Source organism: Phaethon aethereus (genome assembly GCF_964289735.1).
Source record: "Phaethon aethereus genome assembly, chromosome: 2".
NCBI classification, from domain to species: domain Eukaryota; kingdom Metazoa; phylum Chordata; class Aves; order Phaethontiformes; family Phaethontidae; genus Phaethon; species Phaethon aethereus.
In genome coordinates this window covers 34,636,285-34,648,721 of record NC_138582.1, presented here as the reverse complement: position 1 = coordinate 34,648,721, position 12,437 = coordinate 34,636,285, and positions in this window count along the sequence as shown.

Sequence of the window (12,437 nt, the reverse complement as noted above, 5' to 3'; positions counted from 1 at the left end):
ACTAATAAGAGATAATTGTTTAAACAAGAGATAACTTGTTTAAAAATGTTAAATGCATGTGAAACCCTACACACTGTTTCTTTGTGGAGTAGGCTTTTTTCATCTAAGGTGGTTTCCAATCCAGAAAACTTTCAGTGGCTTTTAGAATTGCCAGCGTTCTCCTACTGGACCATGTGCAGGTTCTCTCAGGGAAGGTACAATCTGTTTGTCTCTTCTGCATTTCTCCTACCTCTTTCTTCACTTGTCCCAAATGTCTTAAAGCGCACTTTAAATGGGCAGCAGCCAGGACAGCATGATTAGTGTACTTTACATGCTGCACAGACAGCATTTGAAATTAATATTATTGAATGTTATAATATGGTACATAGAGGAAAAGAAAAATAGATGTTAGTTCTCCTATCTACCATCACACTAGCTTTCCAGTCCCCCATCTGAAACAAGTGAAGATTTGCATCCGAGACTCTTGCTGCACAGGCAAGTACTTCTACCAGTATCGAACAAAAAAGGAGAAAGTGTCATCCCTCACATTTGACTGAATAAAAGACTTCAGTTCTTTCCTGAAGTCTGTCCTGAAAAGTTATATCAAAATAGTCATCAGATTTCAGAGCCTTTTCACAGTTGTTGCTGAAATCAGTTGCTGTATTTCAGTTCAGTTTATGAATCACTGCAGGTATGTCCAAACTGGATTTTTCTATAATAAAAAATCTGCTAAAAAGTTGACTTGCGCTACTTTTTTGTAATGAATTGAGAACTATCAAGATCAATCAGATTGGTATTAAGAGCTACTAAAAACCTGAAGGTGGAAAAATAAGATGTTTTAAAGATAAAATAAGTAATAATAAAATAAGCTATCTTATTAAAAACATTTTAGCGCCATGTGGGTTGAGTGAGAAACTATCCGTACCATACCATACCATACCATACCATACCATACCATACCATACCATACCATACCATACCATACCATACCATACCATACCATACCACTTTTTGTGCTTGTCTTAGATTCTCTTTCATCGAAATTATATTCTAAAATCAGTTCTCTTACAGTATGTTGACATTCCCCTTCCCAGGGTTCCTGAATTGACAGTAGTCAACTTGATGGAAGAGAGAAGCATGACAAAATCACAGAAATACAAGTGGCACAGAGAACAAAAAAATCTTAAAACTGAGCAAACACAACCTAAGGGAACAACAGGGTATTGCAAGTAATGGATGGGAAGGAAGGCTTGGGAGAGAGGTCAGTGAGAGCTGCGGGCTTTTTTGGGAAGACATCACAGTAATTAAGTCCTTTTTGAAAAGGAATTGGAGAAATGGAACAGAATAGCATTGAAAGTGTCTTTTATCATGAGACACTGTAATCCTGTTTAAGGAAGTAGAAATATTTTGAGAGGGAATATGCTGAAATTATATTAATCCCCCCTCTCAGATCATACTGAAAATATGAATGTCTGGGAGAGGATTATATTAATCAAATTTTAGTATATAGGGGGGGCAAAATGGGGAACTCACACTGAAGAGTAGATTTTTATTTCTTTGTTCATGTTTATTTATTTATTTAAAATAATTATAGGTATTTCCTTAACTCAGAACTGACCTTCTTACATTTGTACTTAGTAAGTGCTAAAACCTAACAATATTTAAAAACCATATATTGAACAAATTATTTGATATATTGAATGTATTGAATGCACCCTCACTAAGTTTGCAGATGACACCAAACTGGGGGGAGAGGTAGATATGCCAGGAGGAAGAGCCACCATTCGGAGAGACCTCAACAGGCTGAAAGACTGGGCATGCAAGAATCACATACGGGAATCCCAGTGGGGAGCAATCTGAATGTGAAGCAGTAGTGTGCCCTTGCAGCAATGAAGGCAAACATGTCCTGGGCTGCACAAGCAGGATTTTTGCCAGGATCAACGGAGGTGATTATTTCACTGACCTTGCTGCTTGTTAGGCTACACCTGTAAAATTATATTCAGTTTTTGTTTCTTTCAATTCCAGAGAAGAATTGTAAAATTGGAAGGGGCTCAACTGGGGGGCTGCCAAGATGATTATGATATTGGAGAACTTGGTATATAAAGAAAAGTTGAAGTATTTGCGGTTTTTTCAGCCTGTGGAAGAGAAGGCTAGGTGCAGCTTAGTCACTGTTTTTCAATACTTCAAAGGTATAAGGGTGAATGGTGACAGGACAAGAGGCAAAGGGCACAGATTACTTCCAAGGAAATGCCAACTGATACAAGAAAAAAAATCTTCACCTTGGGAACAAGTAAAATTTGGGATACGTTGCCCAGAAAAATGATGGAATTTCCCTCATCGGAAATATTCAAGACTTGGCTTAACAAGGCCCTCGATTACCTAATCTGGGGACGTGTTTTCAACAGGAAGTTTGAATAGATGGTTACTCAAGGTCCCTCCAGGCCTAGACTTCCCTATGGTTCTAAGTAGTGCTTTTGATGAAATTAATGAGTTAATTAATGTATTATTATGTTACCTCTATGTATTTATTATGTTACCTTAATTTTTTATGGTTTTGGTAAGATATACCAGTATTGTAACTTTTTTGTGATGATTGCATAATCTTTTTGTTTGGAGTTATTTTGATGTCATTTTCCAATTTGTCACAATGACGTGCCATCTTCTAAGTGCTTTTTTTTTAAACTACAGTTTGATGAGTTCTCTACTCATTTAGAAACAGTAAAAATTAATACTTCAATAATTTGGTAAAGACCGTGAAGGTCTGTGTGAGAAATCTGTAGAGTTTGTCAAGGGCTTTTAAAGCCCCAATGCAGAGATTTTGAATTCTTTTAAATTTCTTTCAGACTTAAAAGATCAATGGCACAACTTTCTTTTTCGCACTTTTTTCCCTCTCTTTATAATTGAGGGTTTTTTCCTGAACCATTCATACCTACTTTAATTTTAAGGTATCTCAGTAATATTTATGTTTATAGTATCTCAATAATACTATATTTATTAACTATCTGTTTCCAACAGCAATCACAAAACATTTCAAAAAATCATGGTCTGTAATTATAAGCTATATGATGGAGATCAGAGTAACTGTGAACACAATGATTGTTGAACATTTTTAATGTTTATTGTTAGACAATACAGATGGTGCATTAGGAAAAAACAACAATCTGTTTACATTATTTTAACTAGCTGAGTTCCAGAAAAGTCTAATCATGCCAGCCGTTTGTCATACGAATTTCTTCATATAAAATTTAAAGCAATCTGCATATGACTTGAGTTTGGATCTCATATATAACATTGTTCAAAAATTTTACAAAATGTAATTAAGATGAGATATTCTAAAACCCATCAAAATACTGCTTGCCTGTATTTTGAACACAATATTTGTTTTAAATGTGATTGAGGACATTACAAATATAGTTTGTATTTTTTCAGTAGAGATTATATAAAAGCAAGAAGATAACTGAAGTAGGTGAACATCTGTGGCAGCTATCAGTTTAACCAAGGAAAGTCTGTTGCACAGGGTGGAGATGCATGTCAGAGGCAAACATCTCAAGGATCTTAAAACTTTGCAGACCATACTTTCTTTTTCACTTGTCCTGATGAAATTTAATATTGTCAAGGTCTAATTATTTTGGGCACTCAGGATAGCAAGATGAACATTTGCCCCACAAAGGCTTCAAATATTTTCAGTGTGTAAGACATTCCTCCTTGGTTTAGAATTTTTTTTCCTGAATAATCTATTTTGAAATTTATTTCCACAGAAGTATTCTAGGCATTTAGCAATTTGAGAGTAAAGTTCTTGACAACGGTATTTTACCTTTTAGGTCGCCAGCACTAGGTAGCAACAAGCCATGATCTGTTTTCACTAGGGGAAAATGGAAAAAGGAAAACAGAGCCTGTTTCCTAGGTCTGCAGGAACAGCAAACAAATTAAGAATGATGGGATGAAATACTGCTCCTAAAAAGGCAAGTAGACACTGACTAGTTTCAGTGTATTTTTCAAGGACTCACAAAAATCTAGGGTGGAACTGAGTAAAAGAATTCAGCAATTTTAGATTTGTGTTCAATGAGATTAAAGGTAAAGAACCCAGTTTGTAGTGTATATGTACTACTGAAGTAACAAACTGAGAGAGAATGAGAGAAGACATGGAAAATACCAACAACAGAACAAAGGCTGATGGTAATAAAGGTAAATAATATGAGGTTGAAAGGAATTTCTTGACTAGATAAAAAATAATCACCCTTAGATTTGCTGGCAATGGGAGAAATTAATTAGTTAATGAGAGGTAAGGAAGACAGTGGGTAAGGAAGAAAGTGGAGTAGTGAAGGGAGAAGAGAAGGAAGATCACTAATATTTTGTTCCTCTTTTCCTAAGAAAATTATGCACTTTCGATCCATCCTCTAGTGATTTCAAATTCAAAACTGAAATACAAATCTCAAAGATAATTTTATCCGTTTCGTGAAAACTAGCAGCTACGTAGTGGAAACTCAGAATGTGACTCCATTTGAAAGAAAGGTAGGTGTTAAGTTGTCTGACTGAAAGATAAGCAGATTAAACACAGGGACCTGGTGACGCACAGAGGAGCAGTGTGAAAGATAGAGAAGCCTTTGTAACCTAATGGAGCACACTGAACTGGCTGCTCCTTGGACCACCAGAGAAGAACAATTAGCCTATTGTCCTTGATACAACATCCACCAAGATGACTCAATAAAGATGCTCTCCTTGTCTTGCCACGCGGTGAAGACATGTGGGTCTTACTGTGAGATGCCAGGGCAACAAAAAGAGTTTTGGGATTGTGTAGAACTTATGATGGAATGTGTTGAGAAGGAACTACAGTGGGGAAAAGAAGGGATCGGGGTAGAGTGGATAGGAACAAGTGTGAGACAGTAGAGGAAAAGAGGATGAAGAAGCATATGTACACTTTTCTGACTGAGCCCTGTGCTTTATCACCTCAGCATATTCTGCATTTGTATGAAAAGCTTTTTCTAACTACCTTATATGTGGGCATGCCCTCTATCCTGAGCCTGTACGTGTGGATAGTCGCAAACTCCAGACTGGACCAGCTGGTGAGTAGAATGAGAGGTGTGAGTGCCAGCTGCTAGAGAGAGAGACAGAAACCATGGTCTGAGGGACCCATGGGTCTGGCTCCCAAAAAGTAGATAGACCAGGGTCTGGGAACCACACTAAAACTGAGTGTCTAAGGACTGATGTTGGAGAGCCTGTAAAGTGTGTGTGTGCATGCAAGACAGCTATCAAACTTAATGGGTAGGAAGAGAGGCCAGAGTGCCAGCCTCTGGAATGGGACCAAAAGTCAGAGATCTGAGAGCCTAGGGGCTGAGTAACTGCAGGAGACCAGGATCTAGGGGCCAGCTATGGGACAACCCTGTGTTATGTGTGTGTGTTGAACTTCAGTCCTGGTCAGATGGAGAGGAGAGAGAAGATGGGACTGTCTATGCTGTTCATATATGAAGCCTGTTTGTGTTGATGTGTGTAGCAGTATAGGCTTTTCTCACTGTGGTTGGCCACGTATGTATTGTTTGCATCATGCGTGTGTGTGCGCACCTATTGGGAACACATGCTCTACCTTGCTACTGGCTGGACATGGGAACATGGAGCTGTGGGAGCCTTGTCTCTGTGGGGATGGGACAAGAGAATTTATGAAGTCCACCAGATTCATTGGCCTTTAACTGCTCTGTTACATGGTCCATGTAGCAGCCCCTGTCTGGCTCACCCACCAACACAGGGTAGTGGCAGACTGGACCTTGCTGTAGTCTTTCCAACTCAGTGGAGTCAAAGAGATGAAGTAGGTAACAAATGATAGAACTTTATAGTAAGTTAGGCTTCCTTACTCTTTCTGCTTATGAAAACCAATAGTTCATACGATTATTCTGACTGGTTTTTCTTGTCTGTTTTTGTTTGTTGTTGTTGTTGTGGTTTTTTTTTTTTTAACCAGAAGGATAATATGATGTCTGGATAATACAAAGTATTTTACTTGTATTTATCTTTCTATTGCATTTATTGTATTTGGAGATCTTGAGTTCAAGTAATGGGGACAGTGCCCAGGCATCAATAAATGGCTTTTTATTATTTAGGAGTTCTGATGTTTTTGATTATTTCCTTTCTTTCACATCTATAAAAATAGATAAACCAATATTTATGCTTCAGCTAAGTTTAAAACTGTATATACCTTGGTGCATTTTAACAAGATAGAACTTGCTACCATCTTTGAACTTCTACTGACTTCAGAAGTCAGTATTTGTGTTTTAGATTTTATAGAGGTCTTTGAATGCTTATTTAGAATGCATTAATATAAGTTTTCCAGTAAAGCCTGTTGCAATATGTTGCTAACTGATGTGCCATTTACCAGACTTTTAATTCTTTTTTAGAAATGGTCACAGTACTTCCAAACTCCTTTTTGCTCAGTTGTGGTTTTTAGCATGCTTAATGCCTTAGAGAAAACACAATCGAAACTGTAAAATTAGCTCTTGTTAGACAACTCCATTGAGAATAAACTCTCTTCATGGGAAAATTATGGCACTGCATTTTTATTTAATTTGAACAATGTGAACAGAGCTGAGAAATGTACCTTTTAATCCACAAAATATAATACTGTTTAAAGATTAAGTTTCAGAAGTGTGTTTGTTAATGATAACTATAATGTAATGTTTTTCTAGAATTTGTTTTCGGAAGATTTTAATTTGAAAAGCATCAACATGTCTTAAACTTGGATTCACAAAACTAGGTTCTCAAGTGTATGTTACCTGTGTACTGCTTGATTATGAAAAATAGTGTTTAATACTTAAGATTGTGCATCAGTTATTTTTTAAGATAAATTACCCTTTTGAAGTCAGTAGCTGAGTAGTGTTTAGATCCTTTATGAGATAACCCAGGATGTCAACATCTTCCCATGACAGACTCCTGAGACAAATACATTTGTAGCTATAACCAGCCTGCAGTGCATATTCTGCCCCAGATAACTTCTTAGAGCTCCTACATAGACATTACTCCTTCTCTGAATGTTAGAGCAAAATTAACATTTCATAGCAAACAAATTATTGCAAAAAATAATGAGTAAGTTGTTTTCTTGCATTAACACTAAATCAAGGAATAATTGCTGGAGTTCATAAAAGATCAGCAAATAACAGTCTTGGTTAATCAGGCTGATAGCAAAGACAAATTTTAAAATATCTTGTTGATTTTTTTCATTTAGTGAATTTAATCATAATGTTATCTGAACACATTTACATACAGTGTACATGGACTGGGTGGGGTGGTTATCTCTGAAATTTTATTTTACAAGCAGAATGCACTTCTTTTTGCTCTTTGCATTCTTTGTCACTGTTAATGTCTTTGGTGATGCTTGAAATATTTGGTGCTGCAAATACAATCTGTCGTTTCAACAAATGGACTGATTGAATCTGTCAGACTGTTGGAATTTACAGTAAATTCGCTGCAGCACCAGTAAAACTGTGAGAAATTTTATTGTCTTAAATAGCTGTATGTAGGAGTCATCTCTTTTCATCAAAATACTATCTTGAATTTAAGTACAAAAGAAGAAAGCTCATTTGTAAACACTCCGCATAGCAGATTCAGTTAGAATATTTACATTAATATAAATCCATTTTAAAGTATCCAAATGAGAGCAGAAATATTTTCAATGAAAACTGAAGCAGCTGAGTACTTTTAAAATGTTTGGCTGTCAATCCTTGCTTAAGCAATATATGTTGAATAGTGTACGGACCTACAGAAAAAAAAAAAGATTTTTTTCTAGGGAGTCCAAAATGACTTTTTTTTTTTCTTTATTCCATTTATTTTGAAAATAGAATGTTGACTATTAAATCAGAGACCCTTACAACAGATTCTGTTACACGAAAATGAAACACACTGGTGTATTCAGGAAAGGTTTAGTAATTTGTCAAATACAACATTTAAGATATATAATTATCCTTTTTTGGTCACTGTCTCATTTAAAACATGCTGACCACATATTTTTTACAATAATATAGAATAAAATATGACATTTTTTTCTGAGATATATTACAGTGAGTGATTTTTTTTATATAGATAGACATTTCTTACTTCTTTGTAATGAATTTTCTTGTACTTTGTTGGTTCCCAGTGTCTTACTGAGGACATTTCATTTGTGAGGGCAAACATGTTTCAGTGCCTATTTTGCTGTGTCAAACCTAATAGTTAACTTAGTTATTATGCCTATATGAATACTAACACTGTAATAAAAATCATTTTAATAGTCCTGTGAAGCAGACCACATAAACCAAGAACATTTATTTTCATTGAAGTCTTGTGCTAATATTTTATTAAGAGATACATTAAACATTGATACATCCAACCTCTGATTGAACCTTCAGAGTTGTCACATATAGGGGTAGCTGAAAATTTATTATGCAATATAAAATTAGGTGTGTACAGTAAACTTCGTAATAAATGACCTTTGTAGACTGGAGATTACCACATAAAATAGTTTCTTTTGTTGCACAGTAGAAAGGTATCTGAAAAAAACAAATATGAACACATAGCAGTTGGAAATGTTAAAATGAAAAATATTCTCAAAGAAAATCCAAAATTTTTTCCTGATGAGAAAACACTTCCTAGAAAGTCTGTCTCTCAGTGATGGAAAATCAAAATATGGTTGATGATAGACAAATATATTTTGGCAACACTTTTTTGACATGCTATAGATAGGAATAGTGCAAAATGATGAGGTAATAAGTCTGACCAACTTAGATTTTTGTAATATATCAAGAAATGCTTCTTAAAGATTTATTTAAAAGCTCCCTACAAAAATATTTCCCTGGTACATATAATGTATAATTTAATGGAACAATAAGACACCTTGGTAGAAGTAAATATATATTAAGTAGTAAGGAACAATATAGAATGACAGGAACGTTAACTTCTTTGTACAGTATTTAGATCATCATTTATTCTTAACTCTGTCTTTTCTGTTGATTTAAATACACAGCTAAGACCAAAAGGCAGTTGTTTAGCAGCACAGGCAGCCTTCAGTGGACAATCAGAATGTGCCTACAGCTGGTGTGACACCTTTGTCACTCTCAAATCTGATTTCACAGAACTTGAAAAGAAGGTACATCAAAGCTTTAATACAGTTTAGCCACAAAGTAGGAGTGACAAAAGATCTCGTAACAAAACTGTCAAAAGCAACATGCAAAGTATTTTTAAAATGATACTGTGTATGAAACCTAAATAAATTTTGATTTTATTTATTTTAGATTGTGGAAACTGCAGTAATTACACTGCACCATTTCACAGTAATCTAGTGGCAGATTGTCTAAATATTAAGTAATAGTATGCACTACTGCTACTCTTGATGCATTTGGTTAAGGCATAGAGGCTTCACTGCAAGGTAGTAATTTTGGTTTATTTCATAAAAATGAAAAAATATCTACTTGTTGCAGTCTGGCAACTGGATAGATTGAATAAATGTTCTAAACACTATTGAAAATACCTAATACTTTTTAATTAGTTAACAATACCAACAGAAACTAGAAAATTAGGAAAAATATAATTTTAATAAATAAAATCTACAGACACTAGGATTATTAAATTGATGAACATTTGTCTCCACTATATGTAGTCTACATAAACTGCACCATCTAAGGTTATCATCTTCTGGGTAACTGCTTCACTGAGGAAGCGGGGAAAAGGAGCTTACCTGAGCGCACACACATCTTCAGGGCAATTTCGCAACCTGAGCTGGCTTTGTCTACATGCAATGTGTATGCAGTATAACCTAGATCATAATGTCTCTGAATTTTCACTTACATCCTGTAAAGGATGACAGTTGTGAAAAGTGAAAATTCATTACCTTTAGTTTTCAGCTGGTATAAGTGTCACTTCAACACTTACACTTTTTTATAGCTGGTGAAGAATTTCAGTTTTGTTCTGCTTTGTTTTTTTTAAACATACTTGGAACGTTTCTACAGTGTTATGATATGAGATCCACACATAAGCACCTGGAACAACCACTTCTTGTCTTCTGGATGGGCTCTTGATACATGTTTAGAAATTGAATGCCTTGAGTGAACCATGGTACAAGCTACCACTATGAATGGCAGCACTTTCAACAGCATGTCCTACTTTTGGAACAGATAGCAGTCCTTTATTTTAAGTTCCTCCTATGTGCTGCTGTATTAACAAGAAGTGATAACACCTCTTTGGTATGTGAGGAGCACCCACTGTTTTGCTTTTGTCAAGCAAGTCTGTTTCATATTACGGTCACCCAAAATATTTAAGTGGCACCAAAAATGGTTCTCCGTTGTTAGGCATACAATAGATACAGTTGAGATACCAGGTGAGTCAACTGCCTATCTTACAAGTAAGAGCTTAGTGTCATGGATAGTTCTTCCTTTCAATATCCTGCCAGTTACTAAGTGGTGTTCTTTCCTCTGGTCATTTTTTTGTATGGTCTAAGTAGTGGCAGCTGAGGAGAGTGCTAGAAAAGAACACTTTCAAAATGTGATGCAAGAACTCTCAATATTTTGTACATTCGATTGCTCTATGAAATAAACATGTAATATCCTATATGTATCATAATTCTAGATACATAATTATGTGTAAGAATACAGGAATCTGAACGTTGCATAGCTAGTGGATTATTATTTTCTCCTCCTTAAAGACTAAGTCATGATTTTCCTCTAGTATTGCAGAACTTTGTCATTTGGCTATGAAATTTGAATTTGCTGTTAAGGGAATTACTGTCTTGTGATACAGTCAGACAAATGAGACTTTTTTCTATCTTGTCTTAAAACCGGAAACTTTGATTCTGTCCTTAATTTTTTTAACATTCCTTTTACATATCCCTGTTATAAATGGGGAAGCAAAGGTAGAGTGGCTGCAGGGATCTGTATATAGGAGAAATATTCCCTACATATTTGTGAGGAGAAAATGGCCACACCACTACAATGGAGCTGAGATGTCACAGAATCACAGAATCACAGAATCATTAAGGTCGGAAGGGACCTTCAAGATCATCAAGTCCAACCATTAACCCAACACCACCATGTCCCCTAAACCATGTCCCCAAGTGCCACATCAACACGTTTTTTGAACACTTCCAGTGATGGTGACTCCACCACCTCCCTGGGCAGCCTGTTCCAATGCTTGACCACCCTCTCAGTGAAGAAATTTTTCCTAATATCCAATCTAAACCTCCCCTGGCACAACTTGAGGCCATTTCCTCTTGTCCTATTGCTAGTTATCTGGGAGAAGAGACCAACACCCTCGTCGCCACAACCCCCTTTCAGGTAGTTGTAGAGAGCGATAAGGTCTCCTCTCAGCCTCCTCTTCTCCAGACTGAACAACCCCAGTTCCCTCAGCTGCTCCTCATAAGACTTGTGTTCCAGACCCCTCACCAGCTTCGTTGCCCTTCTTTGGACACACTTGAGCACCTCAACATCCTTCTTGTAGTGAGGGGCCCAAAACTGAACACAGGATTCGAGGTGCGGCCTCACCAGTGCCAAGTACAGGGGCACAACCACTTCCCTACTCCTGCTGGCCACACTATTTCTGATACAGGCCAGGACGCTCTTGGCCTTCTTGGCCACCTGGGCACACTGCCGGCTCATGTTCAGCCGGCTGTCAACCAGCACCCCCACGTCCTTTTCCGCCAGGCTGCTCTCCAGCCACTCCTCCCCAAGCCTGTAGTGTTCCGTGGAGTTTTTGTGACCCACGTGCAGGACCTGGCACTTGGCCTTATTAAACCTCATACAGTTGACCTCTGCCCATCGATCCAGCTTGTCCAGATCCCTCTGCAGAGCCTTCCTACCCTCCAGCAGATCAACACTCCCCCCCAACTTGGTGTCATCTGCGAGCTTAATGAGGGAGCACTCGATCCCCTCATCCAGATCGTCAATAAAGATATTAAACAAGACCAGCCCCAGAACCAAGCCCTGGGGAACACTGCTTGTGACCGGCCGCCAACCGGATTTACGCCATTCACCACAACTCTCTGGGCTTGGCTGTCCAGCCAGTTCTTTACCCAGCGAAGAGTAAACCTGCCTAAGCCACGAGCCACCAGTTTCTCCAGGAGAATGCTGTGGGAGACACTGTCAAAGGCTTTACTAAAGTCCAGGTAGACAATGTCCACAGCCTTTCCCTCATCCACTAGGCGGGTCACCTGGTCATAGAAGGAGATCAGGTTGGTCAAGCAGGACCTGCCTTTCATGAACCCATGCTAGCTGGGCCTGATCCCTTGGTTGTCTTGCACATGCCCTGTGAGCACCCTCAAGATGAACCTCTCCATAATCTTCCCTGGTACTAAGGTCAAGCTGACAGGCCTGTAGTTCCCGGGATCCTCCTTCCGGCCTTTCTTGTAGACGGGCGTCACACTGGCAAGCCTCCAGTCATCTGGGACCTCGCCTGTTAACCAGGACTGCTGATAAATGATGGAGAGTGGCTTGGCAAGCTCCTCTGCCAGCTCC